General features: G+C 39.0%; 1 protein-coding gene across 1 annotated transcript in view; it reads left to right on the plus strand.

The window, feature by feature from the left end:
• The window catches only part of GRXCR1 (glutaredoxin and cysteine rich domain containing 1), a 384,625-nt gene that overhangs the window by 94,559 nt on the left and 262,951 nt on the right, over nucleotides 1–27,115 (plus strand). The window lies entirely within an intron of this gene.

Below are 27,115 nucleotides of genomic sequence, written 5' to 3' on the forward strand. Positions count from 1 at the left end.
CAGTCATGTACCGACACATTAGGCCAATGCTGTCCGTGAGTCTTAACCTCCACTCGGCTGGATCAACCCATACACACCACCTCCAAGACCAACATTATCCTTGACATGAACACTACCAACATGTGACTGGTGTTCCACACCTGGGGTTATCCCCTCATTGGTGGATTCCGAACATATGCCAATCACCCTTGTTAGCCACATCCCGGCACCACACCCTTCATGGCATACACAGTATATGAGTACTACATCACCTACTACAGACATCTTATGACAGTGGTAGTTAACGTCATGACACCCGTGCAGATGGACAATGCACATAAAAACACTGAAACATACCCCAGTGCATTTCATTAGCACGTACATGACTGCATGGATCATGCTATTCCACACAGAGCCATGATGGTACCCACTAGATAACAGACGCCACTCTGGGGGGTCAAGTTCCATGGACAGAATTTACAACAACAGGTGGAGGCTGTTGCACAGTGGTGTACAATCCCATGGGTGGGGTAGCTCACTAGTCAGCTTCGGTAGGGCTACGGGATCCCTCATCACTTACTCCAAAACTAGCTACGTAAACATTACTGTGACACATTCTGGTGTGTACCACAAGGCATTATGGTGGTATGTCAGTAGTCAATGGGAATACAAACATCTGCTCTCACATACAACATTCACTCAGGAACATTACAGAACCAGGTGATGTTGGCAACATGCTGGCGGATGGATTCAATGCTAACATTACACACTCTCACTCACTACAGTGCCACAATCCATGCAGGAACATTGTGGTGTCCCTGCGGTCACACCTACACAGTACTAACCTGCACTCTATATGTCCTGGGACACTGGCCCCATGTCACCTTCCAAAATCCCAGGCTGTGATGTCCACAAACCTCTGAATGACATATCTCCCCACTAGGCCACCATATTCAGTAATAGCCTTGTATCAGACATTGTGGCCCCTGAATGGCACACAGCAACAGTTATCACACTCCACACAGGTGGTGCCACAATGCACGAGTGGGACTAATGTCTTGCACACCTGAATGGACTGTTCTGCATGGCTATGGGGCACATCATCATGGATGTCATTCACAGTGACATTGTTGGGTTCCGGTCCTTTGATGCCTCCGGGGTTGGACTTGTTAGGGCCAGAGCATGCCTCCTACACCTGGTGGACTCCTTTCATACAGTTACCAGGGTAGTTGATGACAGTATGGGGGTCCACACAGCCTACATTGTCCTCTCATTGCCTTTCAGCACCGTTCTCCATTCTGGTATTGACAACATACACATCCACCTGCACATCGTACCCTATGTCTCAGGATGTTATGTAACGTGGCTCATGGACAGGACACACACAATGAGGGTAGCATACCATAGCACCTACTGCATTTCAGTTACACTTGGCATACCACAGTCCTCAGTCATAGGGCCCCTCATGTTCGGTATATGCTTCACTATGATACAGGCTAACACAGAGGGACTTTCCCTGCCTAGCTTTACAAACCCCTGCATACAAAGCGCCATGATTGATCCACCAGCTGATACTGACTCCATCCATACTGGTGTCACTGTGACGGATACCTGATATGAATATCATGGCCTCAAGCTGCATGGCACAAGGTGCATGAACATCACCTTTGCATTACACCATTCACCCACTGACTATCACATAGGTGGTAGTCCCCTACATACATGTCACAATGTATGTGTTCATAGTACACACGTATGTCGCACTCACTCCTGTGATTACCATATTGCCACTGAGGCATGGATAGCCTTCTACGTGGCCACACTTATCTGTACTGGGTGTGTAGCTGGTACATAGGCACCCATTGTACCTCTGAACTCCAGACTTCTACACACATTCAAGGGTACAGCACCCCATTTAGTGTGTACCTTACACAACAGCTACAGTTTTACACACCACAACATTAACACGCCATGATGTTTATCGAGCTCCGACAGTTAAAGTATGCAGCTGAACTACGGACACCACGTCTGTACACATTTGCATACTACATACTCAGGGGTGACCTCTGCTGAACAGACAAGGCCCATGTCTACAACAATATTAATAGCTATACTACATATACGCAACATAAGCAAAAGCCACTGTGAGCAACATGCACATGGATATGTGCACACGCGCAATGATGAGTGGGATGTGCTTGAGGGTTACATTCCCAAACCAGACACTCACCATGCTTTGGAACATGATTCCTATGTACATCACGCAGGGACACTCAGTAACGCTGTTCATGTGATACCTCTCTTGCTGGATGGGAGACACTTGTACGCCAGGGATCACTGCAGTGGCCATACTGTGCAGAGGTGCAGGTAACACATGGCTCTGCTTTTCACAGGACACTACCCTAGAGAGGTGCCACTGGTTTGAACACTGTAGTTGTGCTTACACATAGACCTGACAGACTGCATAGTACCCCACTATGAACCTGTGAAGCTATTACATGTCCTTTGTGCATAGTTACTTGGTAGCACTTCCATTTAGATTAGCTATCATGCTATTACAATGTCCCGTGACTACAAGCCATATGTATCCTGTTATTGTACATGTCAATAGACGATATCTTTGATATGCATGATATGCCTGTTATGCTGTGTAGCATATCTGACATATCTACCTACAATACTGTACATTACACATATTTTACATAGTATCCCATAATGCAAAGCATACTTGCACAGTGGGACCACCTTAGACATGTCATTGTCGTTATATGCCCATACACATGCCTACTCTGACAGTATATCAACATATACTATCCCCTGCTATGGCACGTACTTGTTGGACATACCCTACCACTGACGGTGGGTTGTATGGAATTGTTCTGTTTAAAGCCCTCATGTAGCATCCCTTGTGGTGTCTGTGATGTTTACCTTGTGGCCCACTGCTGGACCCACAATTTCTACAAGCGTTAGTATGCTCAGCAAGACATCACTGCATAAATACCTTTTCCCACTTTATGCATTGCGGACACTTTTAATTAATGAAAACCAGGCTATACATGCATTAAATAATTAATACAAAATATGCTATACATACACTTACATACCGAGTGTTCTACATACCTTGTTATCGTTTTGGACTTTCGTCTCTATCTCTCTTACACTGTTTAAACATTTATATGGTATGAGCATACGGTTTGAATGTCTGGCAAGTCATCCTTATATACGTCGATACCTGTAACATGTGGTTTCCTGCCGCCAATTGGTGTTCCTGAGTGACTAATTACTTGCACATCAGCTGGGCAGCTACTCCATTTGCCAATTACGCAGCAACAGTGGGGTATAATTGAATTCTCCACTTGGGCATTGCCCATTTGCCCTACCTTCGGGGAGACGGCCTGTATTGTGTTTTGTTGTGTGTAATTGCAACTGCTATGTGTCGAGACAAGTATACTTTGGATTCATGTCCCCCATGGATTGTGTGTGATGGCTAGAGTATGTGGTTCAACATGTGGGTGTACCTGTCATCCCAACCATCTGATAACGGACTATTGCAAACAAAACCTGTAACATCGCCGTTTGTTCCATTATACAATGTCTACAATTTTGCATGGCGCCTTTAATTGTGTCTCTCACAAGGTATGTTAACTGTTCTGCAGATGTAATTGACTGACTGGATGTTTGTGCTGTAATTACAGTCTGTATTGCTATCGTTTCTAGTGTGGGGGATATCGGTGGGTGTACGTAGCATATACAGGTTTGTGGGGCTTGCATTTCTACATATTCCATATATATGTTTGTGGGCTCCTTCCCTAATTAAAGAGCTCCTTCCCTAATTAAAGAGCCATCAGTTAGTAGACTTATGTTACGGGATTTTACATTAAGTTAATTGGTTTCTATATAGTATGCAGGTGAGGTTGATACTTCTATACCTCCGGAATTGCAGCGATATGTAAAGGGATATTTCTAAATGACAGCTATCCTGTGTATTTCTGTCCCAGATATTTGCAGTCATTGCAGTTGTGTTGGTGACAGAACCTCTTTGCCATGGGTTGGCACCTCTTCATATGGCCATTGTTGGACACTTGCGGGACACACAGCGGTGTTCACAGGCCGACACATAGCCACGGTCAGTACACAGGATAGCACATACTTTTATCCTCAATACATACCTATTGTTGTGGGACTTTGGCTACTTATCATATTGCATGTAACATTTACGTTTCTTACATACAGGCATAACTATTTCATGCAACTATTACATAATATATGGGACATAATAATGTCCTACAATCTCGGACAGTTGCCCTTTGTAATGTTTTATGTCAGTACACACCTGCCCAGGGAGGGGCTGTCCCTCCTAATGTGGGACACGTGGTAACCATATGCCTACGGCTAGCTATACCCACACCTACCGTAAAGATCTACCTCCGAGTTGGCATTAACAGACACACGATGTGGACACACACACACATTACAGTCACACAGAAATGCACACGGCACCCTCAATACACACATGCACAGACTACAGCACTCACAAACACAGTTGAACACAGTACCTATGTGGACTGCAACACCGGCAGCAGTAACTAAATGTCCCTTCATATCATCATACTATTACTCGCGGTTCTACTATTCCGGTACTGTGCTCTTTCGGTCTTTCAGCCTCGTGGTTATGCGTGTCGGTATGTTACACATTCCATAGTTGGCGGTATCCTATTTATTTGTACCTCCAAGGTGTTATAAATGTCGTTGACCTATCTATATATTTGCAGATATCGGTGAATCCGTATATATCAACATATATCACTCTATCACCCTTTCTATCTGTATTATATATATGTATATCTATATATATATATATATATATATATATATATATATATATATATATATATATATATATATATATATATATATATATATATAGATATATATCTGACAGGGAAAGTAACAGGCAAGCTACACCTTTCATTGTGTACTTGTCGGTGTATACTGTTTCCTGGACTCTGCATGTTTGTGTCTGTACCTGTCACATTACACACCTGCCGTAGGTTAGGGTTACCAGCTGTCCCACTTTGCAAGGGACAGTCCCCTCTTTGGGCAGTTGTGTCCTGCAAAATATTTGTAAACATGGCAGATGTCCTGAGATTTTAGGACAAACTTATTTCCTATAGTTTATGTAATAGTTGCATAAAACAGTTATTCTGTATCTGAACCACCTATATGTTATAAGACACAGAATAAGTAACTAAAACATTACAAGAATAAGCTTTTATCTAGGCAACACAGTAAAGTTCTGATTTTTGTACTGGCCGGGTGAATGTGTCAGCCTGCAGACATCTGACGTATGTCCCACATTGGTCATTTGAAGAGGTGGCAACCCTACCGTAGGTGCATCTTGGCTAGCAATAGTGTTAGGTGATTGTATACATGATTGCGTGTTCTACTCCTGGCAGTGGTCATTTTACCCTTCAGAGCAGGCGCTGTTAGTACAGGGGTGAATAATGCTGGTTTCACCTGTTCTGGACATCATTGACCGTGATCTGCGTGATATTCAGAGAAGCTTAGCCCTGTTTCACGCATATCCGTATAGTCATATTTAAATGTCGCTTACCAGCAGTGGGCAATGAATATTCCCGCTAATGTGTGCTAAACATGATCTGATGACTTGCATCCGACATGCATTACTCATGCCTTCGGGATTATGTTACATCCCTTGCAGGACATGGGACCGGGAACATGCACAATGGTCACTGCATTTAACACTTGGACATCTGGGATTTGTACACGTGTTATTTCGTTTTGTATGTGGAGTATACTACGGCTCTTACTCCATACTGCACTCACATGGGTAACTCAGTTAGTTTACATATTGATGAGTCCAGTTAATGGTATGTCCATGTGATGTTTACTGAATGTGCTCTGGCATTGGGTATGTATATCACAGTGAGCCACACACAATACTGTGCTACACCTTCAAACGACCGTAGGTGGAGCATGCTGGGGTGACGAATGCCTGTCATGGGTACACCCCATGCCTTGACACAACATCCATGATTACATTATGTGGAGCCCCTCATTAATGCAGCAGGGAATCCATGCTGAGTGTGTGCAGAACAGTGCTTACACACATGTGCTCCCGAGGATTGCCTCTGCTCCACTAAGCTACAGTTGGTTACTCGATGTTGTGGCGACAGTGGACACTGTTTGCCCCATTTGGTGTATAGCCTCTGACAATTGGGCGTGTACCTACCGATGTACCTGGGAACCTATACACACAGCATCAACATATGCTGATAGGCGCATGTACTGTTCAGGTGTTGACATTCCGTGTTCCAATAGCTGTTGTGTGTACTATGTTTGAGGGATGCCTATGTAGGATACACACAGTGGGCCACCTATACATTACAATTTACAGGTGGTCATGTTTGTGTGCCATCCATTTTACTGTGGGTGCAGGTGTAGAGGTGTGTCAGTCCGTAGGGGCCTACACTGTCAGAGTATGTGCTATCCGTTCCCTCTTTGCCAAGGAGTAGGCATATTGGGCACGCCTCCGTCTGCCTACTGGGGCTGGCACAGTGTTCGTGGTCTGAATCCCTCTGTGCCTGTGATGGCCTTGGCAATTGCGGTGGGCTATGAGGGCCTTCACCATTTTGTCCCTGCTGCATCTGTTTCCACAGGATCATATTATGTAGCATGGCACATACTATGAAGATGTGGGCACACGTGCCTGGAGAGTACTACAAGGCTCCACCAGATGTGTCCAAGCACCGGAACCATGATTTCAGCATCCCAAACACACACTCTTTGATGATTCTGGTTTGTGAGTGTGCCTCATTATGGCATTCTTGCATGGGTGTGTGTGTATTTCTGATGGGAGTCATCATTCACGGCTCCAGTGCATAGCCAGCATCCCCATCAAGGTGGCCATGTGGGATGTCCCCCCTGACAAATTCCTGATACAGCTGTGAGGCATGCCAGATATGGGAGTCATGGTAGCTTCCAGGGCTGCCAGCACACACATCCATGATAATGCCCTGGGCATTACATACGACCTGGCAGTTGATGGAGTGGAATCCCTTGCGGTTTATGTAGCACCTACCATGCTCACTGGGTGGTGACTTGATATGTATGTGCGTGCAATCTATTGCACCCAGTACCTCCGGGTAGTGTGCCACACGGTGAAAGTGACGCATATTGCTGGCTAACTCCTCCTGAGTTCAGGGGAAGTATATATGCTCATTGGCATGTGGTAACATGGCATCCAGGAACTGGTGTAGTACCCTGGATGCTGATGCCTGTGAGATCCCCATTATATCTCCAGTTGGCCTTTGAAAGGTACCTGTGGCTAGTATTTGCAAGCTTACACATGCCTTTGTGTCCACTGGGATGGGTTCCCCTTTGTTGTTTCTGGTTCTCAGGCATGGCCGGCACAGCTCCACTATTTGCTGTAAGATGTCCCTGTCCACCATGTAATGCTCTACTATCTCCAGATCATGTAGCCCCTGGCAGGTTACCCTTGGTCTGAACACTCTTCTCCTCCTCTGGGGCCTGCGGTGGTTGTCGGCATCATCCTCCACAACACCGTCAGTCTGTAACACATGCTGATGAATCACAGCTATGGCAGCTCCCAACATGTGCATTTTAAAAGTTCCCCGTGTGTTCACACCTATGGTGCAGTGTTTGGGAATACACAGGTGTGTGTGTAGGGTGCTTTCACACTTTATACTATTGTGCTGTGAACACCGATGATGTCATAGGGTGTGTATGTACGATCGTAGCTACAGGGTATCTTATGTGTTTTACTACCGGAACTACTATTGTGGTGCCTTTGGTGTTGAATTACATTTGGCTGCCATGGATTACCTCTTGACCTTCCCTTTACATTTCTGCATGTTCCACCTACCATTTTCTGGCATACATCCAACAGCCTGCCTTTCATTTGTACTTTCCTAGACCTGGCTTATCTTGCGTAATGTGTTCTATTGCCGGTCTACTGTTGGTTTGCTTTGCTCAGCTATGACAGATCTCATATCATTGCATTCCAATGCCTCCCCTCCTTTCTTTGCAATCCAATGCCTCATCTATCCTGTTTTGTACGTTTCTGCGAGCAGACTTGTCAGCTGCCGTCGATTGGCCACCGTGAGTTGATTGGTGTTAATTGCTCAGTAGTACTCCAATTACCCTACTTTGGCATTTTCTTCTTTTCTTCCCTCACTTTTCTGTTTGTGCTATTGTTCGCTGCGCATGCATCTGCTTACCGGATTTTGGGCACGTTATCATCCCCGTACACATGCGCGTTCGGGCACCATATGTGCTCTCAGCTAAACAATTCTATACCTTCCTCCCCACCCCTGTCCTGCAGCTTTGCTTAGCAACGGTCAGGCCAGATTTGCATTGCTCCAATGTGCTTTATGCTACGGTGGCACACCCCTCTGCTGATGTCATGTATGTCCTCTGAGCCACTCCTCTGTGTTATAGCGGTGCGCCGTATGGTACATCCTTCATCCGATCGGACGTTTGCGATTCAGTATTACCTGCCTCATTTGCATGGCATTAACTACTAATTCATAGTTACCGCGCCAAACACTGTTGCAGGCCCTTAGCAATCCTTGCATATTGGTTGTGGTGTACCATGCCTACCATTGCGTATTATGGTGAAATCCTGATTTGTATTTCATTGCGATTTTATGACATTTGTATATATTTTCTTTGTGTTTCTGTTTGCGCACACATGCCCTGCAGTTGTACAGTGCGTTACTGTGGACATGACATTAAATGTTGTTTTTTAGGTGTTGTGCATCTTTTCTTATGCCATTGGCTGTGTATTTAGCCATTGGCATATGTTAACTTTGTAATACATGAGTCTGGTCTGCTTCCATAGCTCCGATGTTCTGTCTGGGAAAATGTAAACTGTGTTTTTTGGTTTACATTTCCATGGGCTTACGCTACGCTTGCACCACTTCATGAATCGCTATACGCCTTCATTTGCATGGTGCGACACTGCACATGGGGTGATTAGCATACCTATGCCGAGGGCTGCGCAGGTCTGGCATACGCCGGTAGTGCATGTGGAATTGGATCGTACCTGAATCGCTCGACGGCCATATTTGGCATTATTCCACCTACGCTATGCCTGTGCCTGGCGCAAGCTTCATGAATCCCGGGGATTATCTATTTGTATCCTGGTCATTTAATATGAATGAGCTCAGCTGCTGCATACAACAGAAAATATTACTAAAGGCAAATGAGGTACACATTTGTGGTACAAATGTTTCATAGCAGTAAACTTATTCACTTCTAGAAGGTGTTGTGTTACAGGTCATGGCTCCCACATACATTTAATTAATTATTCTGAGCTATTTTTGAAAAAAAATCAAAGTATATATGCGTACATTAAGAAACCTTAGTACATTAAGAATTGTAAATCTTGCTTAGACATATGAACTGTAAATTGTTCACCATTGGCCACCTTTTTAACTGGAATCTAAAACAATATGAAGCCAGTTATACAATGACAGTTAAATGCTCTCCAAACTTAGTTTTCCTTGAAAATTTTAAAGCACGTCAACTTACCATTAACCATTATTTTTGCATGACAGCAGATCAAAGTTAACTCCTTGTAACAACTTTTAGCAGCAGCAGAGTTTTCTGGTTTCTCCACTGTTTTGTGATGTCAGAGTATCTTAGTCTAGTTTGGTAGTGAGTGAGTGCTGTTCCCTGAAATAAACCATTACCTTCAATATGACTGAAAATGTTTTCTGCATTTTTTAAACTATAGAAATTCATGTGAGTGACTGCCTGCAGATTGACATGAATAAGAAAACATAATGTTATGCGATACAAGTGCCATTTTTGAATTGAATTTCACAATGCTCAAAAATTCAATATAAATTGCTTGAGTTTTGACATATTTAAAAAAAAAATCAGAAAAAATGTAAAGTGGAGCAAGTGGCGCCAAAGTAAACCAAAACCAAAGAAGAGCGTCACAGTCCACAAGCGCAAATAAATCCAGTCCTTGGATGCGAAAACAACGATTTATTGAATAATCCAACAGATGCAACAAGAAAAACAATATTGTTTTTCTTGTTGCATCTGTTGGATTATTCAATAAATCGTTGTTTTCGCATCCAAGGACTGGATTTATTTGCGCTTGTGGACTGTGATGCTCTTCTTTGATATTTAAAAAAAATGCATGCCAGTTGGTATGTTACAGTACACACTGCTAATTTTTAATCTTATTTTTATTTTGCATTCATTTTATTTTTGTTTATTAACCAGAGTAGAACATTAATCTACTCTGGCCTTTTTCCAAGACATGAGAAAATAAGAATTACATTGGAAATAAATAAAAATGGCATTACCTAGTATATATTTTAGTAGCTTCAAACTACTAAAATAATGAATGTTAACAAGTTAGTAACAGTTTATTTATAAAACAAAGAGTTGTATCAAAAAGGGGAAATGAGGGGGAGAGACGGAACACATTCGATTTGGAAAATTGGGGGAAGAAAATGTTCACGTGGTATCATTTAACAGGAAATAAATATTGAGGCTGAGACAAAGAGGAGTCAGGAGTCTTTGATGTCAGCAAACATTTTTGCCTTGTATTTTCTACACACTATTTAATTGACTAGGAAGCTTTTGATTTGTATCTGGAATCTGAAGAAAGTGGTAATATATTTTAACTCTGGTATGGGGATACAGTATAGAAAGCCTGTGTTCTTGTTTGAAGTTTGCACTAAGGACTTAATAAATAGGGGATGAGGTTGATTGTGATCTAAGATTATAGCTGGAAATTTGTTTTGTTATTCTGTAGGCAAAAACTGGGAAAGTTTTTAAGTTCAATAATTTGAAAGTCAATGATTTTGCTAATAATGTACATATTGAATAATTAGTCATTTAGTTTTAGCTGATCCTGAGCAATTGTATTGTTTCTGTGACACTAGGATGATAAACCTACACATACCATTGGAGGTGGTCCGCAGAAATGACTAGTGCTGCAGAAATAATTTGCTAACCATATTCCATTTGAGCAAAAGAAGCCTTTGTGCATAATGGATATTCCTGACAGTGAGAGGATATGGCCCAGAAAAGTTGTTTCTTTCCTTTTGATTTGGTAGTATAGCATGGTATTGAAAATTAAAATTTTTCTCAAACCAGATATCCAGATATTTGAAGTATGGAGTAGTTTTTGATTGCTACAGATTTACTATATATTACTGCATATTATTTTTCATAGTTGCAGGATTACTGATAGCTTTTCCCTTGAGTCAAAATATCAAAAATGTTCTTGATGCTCAGAATGAGTTTGTTTGATAAAACCAAATGTATAGATAAAGTACACTTTGCTGTAACTCAAATTTGATAGTCAGCTGTGAAACACTGGCACTATATATTACCATGTCATCTGTATATAGAAACAATTTGCGCATGTAGGAGGTCTGATAGGAGTTTATTGATAAATACTGAGAACAGTAGGGGGATAATACTAATTCCCAAGGAACCTTTTGGTACATGGAAAGACTAGAGATGCAGTGGCTTTGCTTTATATTTTGAAATTGAAAAGAAACAAATAGAAAAAAAGCACAAAGGATCCAAACCGGTTGTAGCACTCAACAGCTGTTTAATAAATACACAAACTGACATCCAAGATTAACGCTGACAAGCTCAAATTTACGTTTTCGTCCCACTTCTTCAGATAAAATTCCCTCTCCATGTCACCACCTTTATACACTCAGCAATTAATTTACAACCAATAAAAACAAGGAAAATAGTGTGCACCACGAATGTGTACTAATACATTTAAAACATTTAAAATACTTCTAACAGGCTAAAACAGTCCCTACAAATCACAATTTATGTACAATCATTGTGCCACTTAATGTTTGATTTATATAATATGATTAAAACCTATAATTTAATAGTTTAAAACACATATAATATAAATAACATAGATACCATAAAAGTGTTTATTTCTAAAAAGGTCACAACCCCTTCTAGTGGTCAGTCATGAAAACCTTCTCCAAATGTAATTTGTCACCCATAAAATAGTGATTTATTATAGTTCAATTTACGTCTTGTATAGGTGATTATAGTTCTATAATTTGGCAGATCTGAGTTTTAAAACTGGGGTGAGTGAAATCATGTAATTTAGACCTGGGTGTCTACACGCTTCTAATGTTACTTGCCAGTAGAGTTCCTTATATTCCACCCGTGTTTCCCACAAACTGCCTCTACGATCAATAGGTACCATCTCAAGAACAAAAAAAAAAACAAAATACTGCATCCTTACACACACGTGTGTGTCTATACAGGGCATTATTCTCTTACTTCGTCCTTATGTCATAGAGATGTTCATATAATCTTTGTTTAAGCTTTCTCTCACTTTTACCCACATTAAATGAGTCACAGGCTTTGCATAAGGGCACATAAGACAATTCCCTTCGTATTACAGTTCACAAATGTGTTTAAAGTGATCTTCCTGTTTCTTGCTTTTAAGAACAAAACATCACCTGTCAACAAGTGGGATATTTTGGATGTGAAACCACCATTTGACTTTTGTATGTTGACATCCAAATAATTCAGTTGATCAAAACAAAATTTGTGTGTAAATTTTAAAAATGTGGTAGTCTCGTTAATGTATTTTACAAAACTTTCAAAAGTAATTTCATTATCAACCCATAAAAAAAACATAAATCATCTAAAAACCTACCATAAAAATTCCCAAAACATATATAGTCTGAATTTAAAATGTACTTATTTTCCCAATATGCCATTATAATATTTGCATAAGTGGGCGCACAGTGTGCACCCATATGCCACTCCACTTAACTGCTTGTAGTATTCTCCCTCAAAAAAATAAAATTATTCTTTAAAACTAATTCCATCAGGACTAAAACTGTTTTAAATTCATTGAAGGTAATTTATTTGTGTCCAACCAGCATTTCTTCAAACCAACCTAAACCTGTATCATGTGGTATGCAAGTAAAAAAATCTATAACATCCAAGGTTGCAAGACCCACTTTTTCTATATAAAGTGTGCTACCCAACTTCCTCAAAAAGTCCCATGAGTCCTTAAGTATGTTGGTGTTGTCTGTAACTAATTTTTTAATTTTTTGTCCACGTATTTTGCCAATGTTACTGACCCATCTGCAGAAACTATAGGCCTAAGAGGGGGATTGCCAATGTCTTTATGTATCTTTGGAATGATGATTGACCACTAGAAGGGGTTGTGACCTTTTTAGAAATAAACACTTTTATGGTATCTATTTTATTTATATTATATGTGTTTTAAACTATTAAATTATAGGTTTTAATCATATTATATAAATCAAACATTAAGTGGCACAATGATTGTACACAAATTGTGATTTTTAGGGACTGTTTTAGCCTGTTAGAAGTATTTTAAATGTTTTTAATGTATTAGTATTAGTGGTGCACAATATTTTCCTTGTTTTTATTGGTTGTAAATTAATTGCTGAGTGTATAAAGGTGGTGACATGGAGAGGGAATTCTATCTGAAGAAGTTGTGGGACGAAAATGTAAATTTGAGCTTGTCAGTGTTAATTTTGGATGTCAGTTCCTGTATTTATTAAACAGCTGTTGAGTGCTACAACCGGTTTGGATCCTTTGTGCTTTTTTTTCTGTTATTTGTTTCTGCAAGCACTTTCCGCCTTTCGATTTTGCTTTTGGTTTGCTTTAGAATGGATTCCCAGCCGGGGACCTCACTCAAGAGTTCATACAAGGGTACTGAGGTTGGTGAGCTTCAGAAGCTCATAGGACAGTTAACCCAACTGGTGGGGCTTTTCACACACATCAGCCAATCGATGGTGTTGTTGGCCTCATCACTGCCTTTGCCTGGTAACCAGGAGCCGTTTAGCTACGAATGAAGGAATGGTTAGAGCGAGCGTGAAGGTAATAATGCTTTACCTGGAAGAAACACAGTGGAAAGAGTGAGTTTAGATGGGTTTCTGAGGATTTCGTTCGAAAATGACAGAGAGATGCGTTCTGTGAGAAGGTCGCATGTCAACAAAGGACTTTCTGATGTTCCAGTGGGAACGGACATTAAAGCTTTGTTGCCAGGTACTAAACGGCAACTGAAAGATGTACTTAATGCTAAATTTGATTTTGAATTAAAAACGCCACTTGTAAATTCAAATGGCACCTACGCAAGTATGTTATTGGATTTAGATTACCTATTGTACAAATATAAAATGTTAGAGATGGATAATGCTTATTTAAACCATTGCCTGCACCTCAATATAGTACCTAAGGGTCTTAGAGTTTGTAAATATCCCAACAATGTAATTGATGGTTCTGACTTTCACCAAAAATTGATTTTGGTATTTGAAAGATGTGGAGTTGACATAATGAAAGCTATTATTAAATATAATGAACAACAAATGGAAAAATTGTATTCTATGGTGGAAAGGTTAAATAATAATATCAATGATTTGATGTTCACCATTGATAAAGAGAAGTTGAAATAACATGATTTATTAAAGAAAATTGAGAGCAAATGTGCTGACGTTCAGGTTAGAAAAGTTAAAAAGATTGAGAGAGACTTGAGCAAATATAAGGCACATACACATTATCCTAAGCCTCAAAATTGGGGTAGGAGTGATTATAATTTATTTATTTTTATTTATTTATTTTATTTTACATTTGTTAACCGGGAGAGTCCGACTGGATACATGTCCATTTTCAGCGGAGGCCCGGGGAGAAAAGCTCCAAGTACATAACAGACATATGAACATTGTTAATGCAAAAAAAGGAAGATAGTTGAGTTCTAAATACAATATAAAGATACATCACATCTTGGAAAAAAAAAAACAGCAGCATATAAAAAAAACATAGGTCAGTTACAAAGGCGAGGCGCCTTGTTAAAAAGCAGTTAAGGATAGTGAGGTAAGAGAAGGGTAAATGATAGTGGTTAATCAGGTTTGGAACAGGGACATTGCCAGAGAGTATTGAGATGGGGTTTAAGCTTTTTTTTGAATTGTAGGAGTAAGGGTTCTGAGGTGAGCATGGTCGGTAGGGAGTTCCACATTTTACCTACAAAGTTTGAGAATAGAGAATCCCCAGCAGAATTATTGGCTTTGGTAGTTTGAGCTAAGATCTTATTGGAGGAGCGTAAAGATTGCAGGTTAATATAGGGGTTAATGATGTTTTTCAGAGCTGGTGTTTTCTCTGGGTGATACAGTATCTGGTGAGCCGTTTTGAGTTGGTTGAAATGGAGTTGGCTGGAAAACTCTAACCACCCTAGTTGCTTCAAGTTAGTGCAGTAGTGCGTTCTAAAGGTGGAATTTGTGGCAAATCTAGCTATGTGATTGTAACAAGAAGCAAGTTTGTTAAGGGTTGTCTTGTTTAGGTTTGTAAAGAGGGGAGGCATAGAAAGAGTTGATAGTAGGTGTGTGCTGGCAATTGTAATTTTAGCGTGAGGAGTGAGAAAGTGTTTTACTTTATAGAGAGAGCCAAGCTTTTATTGACGGTTTTGATGGTAAGATTGAAATGGGTGTCAAATTTAAGGGAGTTATCAATGGTAACACCTAATAGCTTTGTGTGAGCTTCTGGTGATATTGTGATTCCATTGGAGGATGTAATAGAGAAGGTGGGGGGAAGAGTCTTGTTAGTGGGTGAGAAAGTAAGTAGTTTTGTTTTGTTGGGGTTGAGAACTAGTTGTCGACTTGAGAACCATTTTTCTATTAGGTTGAAGGTGTCTTGGGTTGAAGCAGTGAGGTCTGCCAGGTTGGAGGCAGTGCTGATGATAGTCGAATCATCTGCATATTGAATGCATGTGGCATGGGGGTGATTGTGGGCAGGTCATTAACAAAGATGGTGAAGAGAAAAGGGCCAAGAATAGATCCTTGGGGAACTCCAAGTGTAACAGGTAGGCATGTAGATAATTTGTCCGGCCATAGAACAGCCTGTTGCCTATTGGACAGGTAGGATTGGAACCATTTCAGCGTGGAATTGCTGAGTGATAGTTTTTAATGTATGGAGGAGTTGAATGTGGTTCACCATATCAAAGGCCTTGGAGAGGTCTAAGAAAAGAGCAGATGATAGTTTATTATTGTTTCTGAAGTTATTGATGGTATTAGAAAAGGATAGTAGGGCTGATGTGGTACTGTGATTTGGCCTGAAGCCATGTTGGGAGTTAGCTAGAATTTTATTTTTGGTGAGGTGTTCCATCAGTTGTTTGTGGACACACTTTTCCATAATTTTGGCCAGGGGTGAGAGTATAGCTATAGGTCTGTAGTTGGTTAGCTCTAGTGAGCTACCACCTTTATGGAGAGGAATAATGTGGGACATTTTCCATATGGAGGGATGAAGGCTTCTGACAAGGTACGGTTTATGATTATGGAGACGGATAGGAAATGGCCTCAGCTGCTTTTTGCAGAAACTTAGCTGGGAGAAGGTCAGCTGCTAGCTTAGTGGGTTTTAGTTTTTAAGAAGAGATGTTATAAAGGATATGGGTACTGGATCGAAGGTAAATAGATGATCTGATGTAGTTGTAGTATTCTGCTGGCATGGGTAGTGGAGTGGGCTGGTTGTTTGTTTGAATTGTGTGACCAGGGATTGTATAGTTTCTGTGAAGAAACTATTGAATGTGTTAGCAATGTTTACAGGGCACTGTTGTTTGCAAGTTGTTGGAGTGGGGTGGTTGCCTGGCCTGGGTGCAGGAGCTTGTTTAAGCCTGCCCAGAATTTTTGTGGATTATTAAGGTGTTTGTGTTGGAGGTGGAGGAAGAAGTTTTTTATCATTTAAGATCATTCTTTTAGTTTCATTTCTAAGTTGCCAGAAGGTTTGGTGGGAGTGTGGGTCTTTAGAGGTACGCCATGTGACCCACATCTTGTTTCTAGATAGGATTTTGGATTTTGTTTCCTTAGAGAGCCATGGTGCGGTTTTGGTTTTAGTTCTAATGGACCGTATTGGAGCATGGGAATCTAGAATCTTGAGGAAGGTGGTGTTGAAGTAGATAACTGCCTCTTCAAGAGGAAGAGACTTGAGTATTGTCCAGTTGTGGGCTTTAAGTTCAGTTTGAAAAATGGAGGCGTTGAATTTATTATTATTCCTGATTTTTTTTATGGTTGTAAGAAGGGGTGATTTTCTTGAATTTGATAACATAGATGAGTAAGTGATCACTCATGTCCTCTGGGTGAGTACCTGCTGAGTACTGGTCAGGATCTTTATTAGTAAGGATCCAGTCCAGGATGCTGTCTTTGTTTTGGGGTTTACCTAGTCTGGTAGGAGTGGATATGAGCTGAGAAAAGCCATGTAGATTTATGCTGCTAGATGGGGAGCTAGATGAGAAGGAATTCCAATCGATGTTGAAGTCACCTAACACTATGGATTCCTGGGGTGAGTTTGAGTTAACCAGTGGAGAAAGTCCTCTAAGGTTTTGTTATTATTGTTGCCTGGGGGGATGTAAATACATGCTATATTTATGCTTTTATGTTTGTTTGTTTGAAGTTTTACAAGTAGAATTTCGGCATTGTTTGTTAGGAGGGGTTGTGGAGAGGCAAGGGAGATTTGTAATGTATTTTTGTAGAGTATGGCTACACCGCCACCTTTACGAGTTATTCGGTCTGCTCTTAGTATATCATACCCTGGTGGGATTATCTGTGTGTCTTTCGTACTTGGTTTAAGCCAGGTTTCTGTGAGACATAGTAGGTCTGGGGAACAAGTAGCTAAAAGGGCATGTAGGTTGTGAATCTTATTGTTTACACTTCTGATGTTTAGATGACAGGTCAGAAGAGAGTTAAAGGGTCTAGAGTTTAGATTGAGAAGTGGAGGGGAGGATAGGGTGGAATTACAATTGAGTGGAGGGGAAGGGCCAGGGTTGGGGTGGATATCACCATCTGTGGCTAGTCTGTGATTCAGAGTGGTAATGAATTTGAGGGCTTTGAGTAGAAGTTTGTAGTAATGTTTATCATTTGGCCTAATATTGGTAGGTTTATCATTTGGCCTAATATTGGTAATAACAAAGGTTGGGGTAACATGGAAAGCAACAATTTTGGATGTAATGGAAATGAGCATGACTCTTCTGAATCCCCCCCTCTTCATAGGTCTGAAAGGGTCATGCACAAAGACCCGGTGAACTATGGTTCAAAAAACTACCAAGGGAGGAGGTGGGGGCCGCAGGCCAGGCAACAACAAGCTTGGAATTAGGTGACACTATTATTACAGAATGTTGCAAATGTTCTTATAAAGGTTTCAACATTTTTTAATTATTCAAGTGTGACAGTGACTAAACCCTTTTTTGAGTTTTTCTCAAAAGGTTTTAGTTTTATTCCTAGAGTGAAGGCTGACACTTTCAAGCTGTTGATTGATATAAAACTCTTTGTTAGGAAAAATAGTTTGGAGTTGTTTTTTAATGGGAATAAAAAATCTAACGTCAATGAAAGTAAGTTGGTAAGAAGAAGCATTTTTAACCCACCCCTACACCAGCAGTTGCGGAATTTTGAACTGGCAGTAGAAAGTGGGTTGAGAAAAACTTTGAAACACCACAATGTACAGTCCAACATGACCCTCACAGAAAGAGAAATTTTAAACACAGTTAGTGGTAATAGAAATTTGAGGGTTATGAAACCTGACAAAGGTGGGGGTGTTGTGTTAATGGACTACATTACCTACGAAGGCAAGATGTTGAATATCCTCAGTGATACAAACAAATACGTTAGAACATCAATTAATGAAATTAACATAGCTTATAAAAAATATACATAGTTTTGAATGACTTATTGATTGATGGACTAATAGGCATGGAGACATATAATTTTTTGCATGTTGAAAAGCCTAAAGTACCATCAATATTTGGTATTCCAAAGATATATAAAGACATTGGCGATCCCCCTCTTAGTCCTATAGTTTCTGCAGATGGTTCAGTAACAGCCCCATTGGCAAAATATGTGGACAAAAAGATTAAAAAATTAGTTACAGACAACACCAACATACTTAAGGACTCATGAGACTTTTTGAGGAAGTTGGATACCACACTTTATACAGAAAAAGTGGGTTTTGCATCCTTGGATGTTATAGATTTGTTTACTTGCATACCACACAATACAGGTTTAGGTTGGTTTGAAGAAATTCTGGTTGGACACAAAGAAATTACCTTCAATGAATTTAGAACAGTTTTAGTCCTGATGGAATTAGTTTTAAAGAATAATTTTATTTTTTTCGAGGGAGAATACTACAAGCAGTTAAGTGGAGTGGCAATAGGTGCACACTGAGCCCCCACTTATGCAAATATTATAATGGCATATAGGGAAAATAAGTACATTTTAAATTCAGACTATACATGTTTTTGGAATTTTTATGGTAGGTTTTTAGATGATTTATGTTTTTTATGGGTTGATAATGAAATTACTTTTGAAAGTTTTGTAAAATATATTAACGAGACTACCACATTTTTAAAATTTACACACAAATTTTGGTTTGATCAACTGAATTATTTGGATGTCAACATACAAAAGTCAAATGATGGTTTCACATCCAAAATATTTCGTAAGGATACCTTTTCAAATTCTTACTTACACTACACAACTACCCATCCACCCCACCAAAAGAAGGGGGTTATAAAGGGTCAACTAGTGCAAGTGAGTAGAATGACCTCTAATGATGTGATTTTCTATAAAGAATGTGAATATTTAAAAGGGTTGTTTGTTGACAGGGGTTACCCTACAGAACTTTTTGACCAAATGTATAAAGAAGTATTGGCAGGAAGAAATGGTAGATTTGACCCCATATTAGGGAAACAAGAGGTGGTTAACTTGGAGAGGAATCAGGAAGTACAAAATAAAAACAAAAACATGAATGACAATTACATTTCAGGTATGGTGATCACCTACGATGGTGAGGCTGGACTAGTTAGAAAGATAATAGACAGAGAATGGAAAAATTTTACAAAAGTATCAGATTTGGAGCAAATTTTTGAAAATGATTTAAGATACACATACCGGAGGGGTAACAATATTAAAGGTTTGTTAGAAAGGGGTGTTTATGGACACACTCTGGAAAGAGGTATGAGGAACAAAAAAGGTATGTTTAAATGTGGGAGCTGCAATTATTGCTCCCACTTGTTGACAGCTGATGTTTTGTTCTTAAAAGCAAGAAACAGGAAGATCACTTTAAACACATTTGTGAACTGTAATATGAAGGGAATTGTCTATGTGGCCTTATGCAAAGCCTGTGACTCATTTTATGTGGGTAAAAGCGAGAGAAAGCTTAAACAAAGATTGTATGAACATCTCTATGACATAAGGACGAAGCAAGAGAATAATGCCCTGTATAGACACACATGTGTGTGTAAGGATGCAGTATTTTTTTTTTTGTTCTTGAGACGGTACCCATTGATCGTAGAGGCAGTTTGTGGGAAACAAGGGTGGAATATAGGGAACTCTACTGGCAAGTAACATTAGAAGCTTGTAGACACCCAGGTCTAAATTACATGATTTCACTCACCCCAGTTTTAAAACTCAGATCTGCTAAATTATAGAACTATAATCACCTATACAAGACGTAAACAAATTTTACATTTATTAAGGTATGTTTTAAAGGATTTTATGAACTTTAATAAATCACTATTTTATGGGTGACAAATTACATTTGGAGAAGGTTTTCATGACTGACCACTAGAAGGGGTTGTGACCTTTTTAGAAATAAACACTTTTATGGTATCTATGTTATTTATATTATATGTGTTTTAAACTATTAAATTATAGGTTTTAATCATATTATATAAATCAAACATTAAGTGGCACAATGATTGTACATAAATTGTGATTTGTAGGGACTGTTTTAGCCTGTTAGAAGTATTTTAAATGTTTTAAATGTATTAGTACACATTCGTGGTACACACTATTTTCCTTGTTTTTATTGGTTGTAAATTAATTGCTGAGTGTATAAAGGTGGTGACATGGAGAGGGAGTTTTATCTGAAGAAGTTGTGGGCCGAAAACATAAATTTGAGCTTGTTAGCGTTAATCTTGGCTGTCAGTTTGCGTATTTATTAAACAGCTGTTGAGCGCTACAACCGGTTTGGATCCTTTGTGCTTTTTTTTCTGTTATTATATTTTGAAATACCTATTACTTAAAAACCTTTAAAATGAGAGGGTGTCTGCGATTATTCATCCTCTAATTGATAAGGTAAAGCAGAGTGGTCAGGTCAGTGAAGACATATCACATTATGAGGCCTCTGATTGGTCAGGTCAATGAAGACAAATTAAGTTATAACACCTCTATCCATCTTTTGAAGGACACAATCTAATCGTCTTCAATACCTGCCAAACCTTATGCTGTTATTAAGTCCCAGTAGCAAGAGTCATCTCCACCTTTTTCATGGGTTGAGAGCTAATCACAAGGATGACATATAGACAGGGACTTTTTTCCCCTCTATGCCCTACCCACCTTCTCTATTCAGTGCATGCCTACAGCATGTAACAGAAGGCATGTATTAGGCTTACATTGTAATATTCCATACCACCACATACAACTCACACAAAATCCTACCCCACCACGTTAAGCACTCATATAACCCTGGTTTCTACAAGTGATTCAACCAAGGAGGTATACCCAGGAAAGCATGCCAACCTTGCCCACTTCCCCATGTTGAGCAAACCCATATAACCTTGGTTTCAATGAGTGATTCATCCAAGGATGCATACCCATGAAAGCATGTCAACCCTGCCCGCCCCCCCCCCATATTAAGCACAGCAATATATCCATGGTTTATATGAGTGATTTATCCACAAAGGTATTACTTGGGAAAGCATGTCAACCTTACCCCCCTGCAGGGATGTTTTTGCTTATACTAGCTGCTCATTTCCACCCATCATACTCACAAGTTACAAACTGAACTTGGGTACCCATGAAAGCAATCAGGGCTCCATCCCCCTGAGATAGGTTTCTGTGAAAGATTTCATCTCTCAATGAATTCAGCATATAAAAAGCAGCCATTGTGCTTCTTTCTGACAAATATCTATGTTGATAAGGTGGAAGGCAGAGGATGCGTAATGCTACTGAGTAAGTTAAGCAAACACTTTTTTTAACGGCTTTTTACTTGGCAGTATGGATATTCTTTTAGATTAGATTCTTAGATTAGTACTAGACTAATTGCCCTTGTGGGACATTTTAAGCATACCCAATTATCCCATGTGAGAATCAAACACTGCACCTTATGCCGAGTAAGGTGAACACCTTAACCGCTCTGCCAACCTTTGATCCAAAGTTTTTTTTTTTGGGGGTGGGGGTTTAGCTAGTGCAGAGCTTGGTTAACTTCTGCATACTTAGAGTAACTATCTATTTAAAGTGTATTTGGCATTACATAAGCATTATCCTAATAGCATGGGATATTTTCCAAATTATTTGCCCATAACTATAGCATACAAATAAGAAAATCTGCACTTTCATAATTGTTGACATAAATTGTTTACATTTTGCTGCATCCTACTTACACCTCCCCTACATGCACACGCATGCACAGATACACAAACACACACACACACACACACACACACACACACACACACACACACACACACACACACACACACACACACACATGCCAGATTCATTAATGTCTACACTAAGTATACACTAAGTGCACAAGAGCTGTATTCAAAAACATCCCTAACACATTTTTTTTGCTTTCTAGTGATTCAGAAAGATTACCCTAAATGTACATGCCGTCTACACTTTATGTCTTTATGAATCCTGCTCAATAGTTAAGGCTGCAAGAAAATCAGTAGAAAACTAAAATTAGGACATAGATGGTGTGAGTTATGTTTGTGCTGTCTTTTCACACAGAACGGTGTACGCTTGATGTACACTTAGTGCAGGTACTAATCAGTCCCAGGGTTTGTCTTTTATTCTCAGTTTCACGGAATGTCTTTCAAAAATTACTACTTTATTGGCTCCATTTTGCATGAATTTGACAAAGCAATGATAATCTCAAGAGGATTATTTATTATCTAGACCAGACTCTTCATATTATGCAAATCAAGAGTAGTAAAGTCACTAGGTTATGGACATGTTGCTGCAAATATGAAAATATTGCATGAAAATAACCAGAAACAACTGTTTTATATCCATCACGATGCATCGTATGCAGTCAATGTCAGTGACATTTCTTTCTCTTACTCTGTCTTTCTACCAGGAAGTTCTTCAATAATTTATAGTGTACTTGGTTATAAAAATATATTAAAAAACAGAATAACATTGATTAACTTAATAACAGCTGACAAACAACTGCTAACATCTCTTACATCATGCACAGTACACATACACTCAGTATCTTTATCAGACCGCTTCTCTTCATATAATATCCTTCGGTAATGTGCAGCTCCCTCCTTCTCTGAAATATTACTACAAATATGAATATATTGCATATTTTCATGCTAGCACTTAATTTACTCAACATTGTCTTACAAAAGTGCTAACTTAATACTGAAGTATAAATTAAAATGCAAAGTAATACATATTTAGTCAATATCATCTGTAAATTTACTTTGCTTTCTTATAAAAAAAGAACTAAAGTAATAATAACACAATACAAAATAAAATGCAGAGACAGATACATTTATTTTTTAATCTTTATTCCTTTTGTGTAGGGGTTCACAGCTTTACAGTCTGTCTACAGTTCCAGAGCTAGCAGCTGGAAGATAAATGCCTGACACAAACTGAAGCCCTAGTCATGAAAAATGCATACAGTGGTGCCTATTGGGCTGAACAAGTTAAAAAGAAAACACGACAAAGTCTGCCTCCTCATGTTTCTGCAAAGAAAAGTGCTCAGAAAGGAATGGTTTAGCTTTCCTGAGATACAGGGCTCGCACATGAAAACACTGGGTTCTAAATGAACGCAAAGAACACTTTCCTTTAGCCATCCTGGGAATGCACTTCTGCCCTCAGTACCTAGCACTGCAGTGAAAATGATGCCTGGTATATCACAGGCCTGGTCTTGTCCTCACTTGGATATCTAATAATCTCGGCCTGCCCAGAGAATCAGCATGAAGTAACATTTTGAGCCAGCTTTTGTATCCAGCCTAAGAGCCACTTTAACAAATGATCTTTCTCTTTTATGAATGACTGCTCTGATGTCTTTCTTAAAGGCCACTCAGTCCATTAAAAGGAAACAAATATAAATATAATGAATTGTTTAATTTACTACAAACAGAACCCTTACCTACTAAAAGTTAAAAAGTTCACAGACTTTCAGTATCAATGTGCTACCTAAGAGGAAAGCAAACAGATTGCCACATAACTCTTTCAAGCTGATTTCTCATGTTTGCTATCACCTGCACAGAGTCTCAGTTGGACTTATGCTGAGATGTTTTCGGATATTCTTATAGAACTAACAGTGGGCCATGCTCCATAGACTTGCCTATGGGTCTTTTGAACTGTCTAATTTGCTGCATTTATAATTTCTTATTCTTGACAAATAACTATGTGTAGAATTTAAACGTTTTGGCTTCCAGTTAAATATTTTGTCTATTAGTTATTTTTTTTATTTCTCTAGGAGCAAATACATTACTTAAAGTAATACATTTTATCTTTTTTCTCAGCTTGTTGAGCTCAAGGACATAGAGTAAGGAATTGCTTCCTTCCATAACCAAATGGACCGACACAACGGAAAATATTTGCATGCTACTTGGGAGGCGTTAATTGCCAAATGATATGGAGTGAATGAGCGCAACTTATGTGTTCATCGCAGATACAATCTACGATGATGCTACCCATATTAAGGCCCTTGAATACTGGAATTACATTTTCAAAGATTCCAAGATTTCTTTTCTTTAAAGCATACTGTGTGAAGTCTTCTACTAAGTTACTTGTGCACTTTTAGCTTGTATATTAAGAAATGAAAAAAAAAAATCATTTGCTGTCTACCTAGAACATTGTTGGCAGGCATGCCTGCATCACTTAGTCCAAATAAAGTGTTTATTTATTTATTTAATGAGAAATCTAATGCAGTGCACACCACGACTGGTACCATAAAAAGTCAACATTCTTTTATTTAGATAATTTTGACTTCTTATGGTAGCAGTCATGCGGTATGCTGCATCACATTTCTCATTTTACTTAGTATTGCCCTGCAGTGGATCTTTAACTGTTGTCTTTTGTCTTTCTCATTTGTTCATTTTTACTGGTTATTTAGTTATTTATTTTGGCTCTGTTCATACTTTGTATCATTGATTTTCAGAAGCAGCACGGCATAGATGGATCGTCATAGTCTGAACTTTTGAACTGCAGTAAATTTCTTACGAGCAGAAATTCCAGGCTGTGATGGAAACATTGTCATCACTAGGGACAGATTGCGGTATCATGACAGCTAATGTCAATAACATTTGCTTTTCTAAGAAGGGAAGACAAGTAAAAATATCAACAGATTGGCAACATAGGGTTTGTCTGTAAAATATTCTTTGGAAAAAAGGGTAAGATTTGCAGCTAGAGTGAGAGTTGTCTTGTAATATCTCATATGATTTGCCTAACAGAACTTTTGTAGTAGGGTCATAGTACTCCAATATAAGGGAATAATCTAACTGGAAGAGATCAGGCTATAGCCTGGGGAAATGCAGTCATGTATTCTTATACAACCAGTACTGGTGTGCCTTTCCATTGTTATTAATTTCTAATAATAAAATGCACCAATAAAAAGAGAATGGACATTTTTTTTAAATATGCAGATGATTTCTCATTCATTCACAGTGCTAAAACTGAAAAGAATTATTTGAGAAGATACAGTTCGGATTTGTTCTTTTAGTAAGTACGTATCAAACAAATAGCTCATCCTGAATGAAAAAAGAGGCAAAAAAATATTTACTTTGGTAGGCATAAATTAACAAACACTGGGCATGCAAGTGGAGAATGTAATTGTTATGGAAAACTCAGTTCCAATAAGGCTAGAAGATACACTGAAATATCCCGGTGTGACTTTGGATAGAGGACTCTCTTTCAAAAAGCATATAGTAGTCCAGATTTTAAAAGAGTTGCTCTCAGACAGTGTAAGCCTGACTTGATTCCAAAGGACTGGCTCCCAGTGTAAGTGACTTACTTTGGTGTTGGGCCAGATTCCAAAACACCTGCTCTCAGCCTGCTGTGAGTGTAAGTGGTCACTTATACTGAGACCAAGTCTTTTGGAATTGGGCCCAATGTCTACTGTAAAATATATCAGTTGTAAATTGGACAATCTGTACAGATCAAAACTCTGCCTAACACATGAGTCCTGAATAACTCTATCCCAGGCTATCTTTCTTCCAAAACTATTCAACTGTACTGTTGTTAGGGATAACATTCACAAATCTGTGGCTGGGAAACTTTACAAAATTCAAAAGAGGAGAGTCAGATACGCTGTTAATCTTTCTTCTCTTCATCACCGTTCTTCCCCTGAGAAGATTAACTGGTTTACGTTTAGACAAAGAATATTATTTTATCAGCAGGTATTTGGATCTAACTATATCACAGCCACTTTGGATATTTGTCATCATCACTCACATATCACAATAGTTGTGAAGAACTGATATCTTCACACCAAAATCTGTTTAATATTAACAAGGCTACAGCATTATGTGAGATAAAGCACCAGTGGTGTTAATGGTGACCAAATAGAATAGACTTCTACTAAACATAAGGTACAAAAATGTCATTCAATTTAAAATGTACGCTTCTTACAGACGGTGTATAAACACAAGCAATCTAGAAAATCAGACCATGCTTTTGGTACAGTTACACAGGTCAAATATTGTATAGTTATATTGCATAGTCGGTTTGTTGTCATTCTTTCTAATGTCTTTTCTTGTTACAGATGTTTTATACCATTATTCTACTGTGTGCATAAAGGTTTGCACTATTATCATCATTGTTACAGATGTATTTATAGCAGTTTTTTTATGACTGAGTGTTTTTCTTCCTCAGTCCTTTCTGAAAACAGGTTCTGCCTAGTTGGACTACCCTGCTTAACAGAAAATAAACAGATAATAAAGATATAAATAAAAAATTACATGCAGAAATAAAATAAATATATTAAAAATATATTTGCAGTTAGGTAGACTACTGTTAACTCTTTCATCTATAACAATATAAAAAACAATGTCATGCCTTCTACCCATTCAAAACTATGCAGGAACATTTTATAG

The sequence above is a fragment of the Protopterus annectens genome, chromosome 2.part0, assembly GCF_019279795.1.
Source record: "Protopterus annectens isolate FY-2018-M chromosome 2.part0, PAN1.0, whole genome shotgun sequence".
NCBI lineage: Eukaryota > Metazoa > Chordata > Ceratodontiformes > Protopteridae > Protopterus > Protopterus annectens.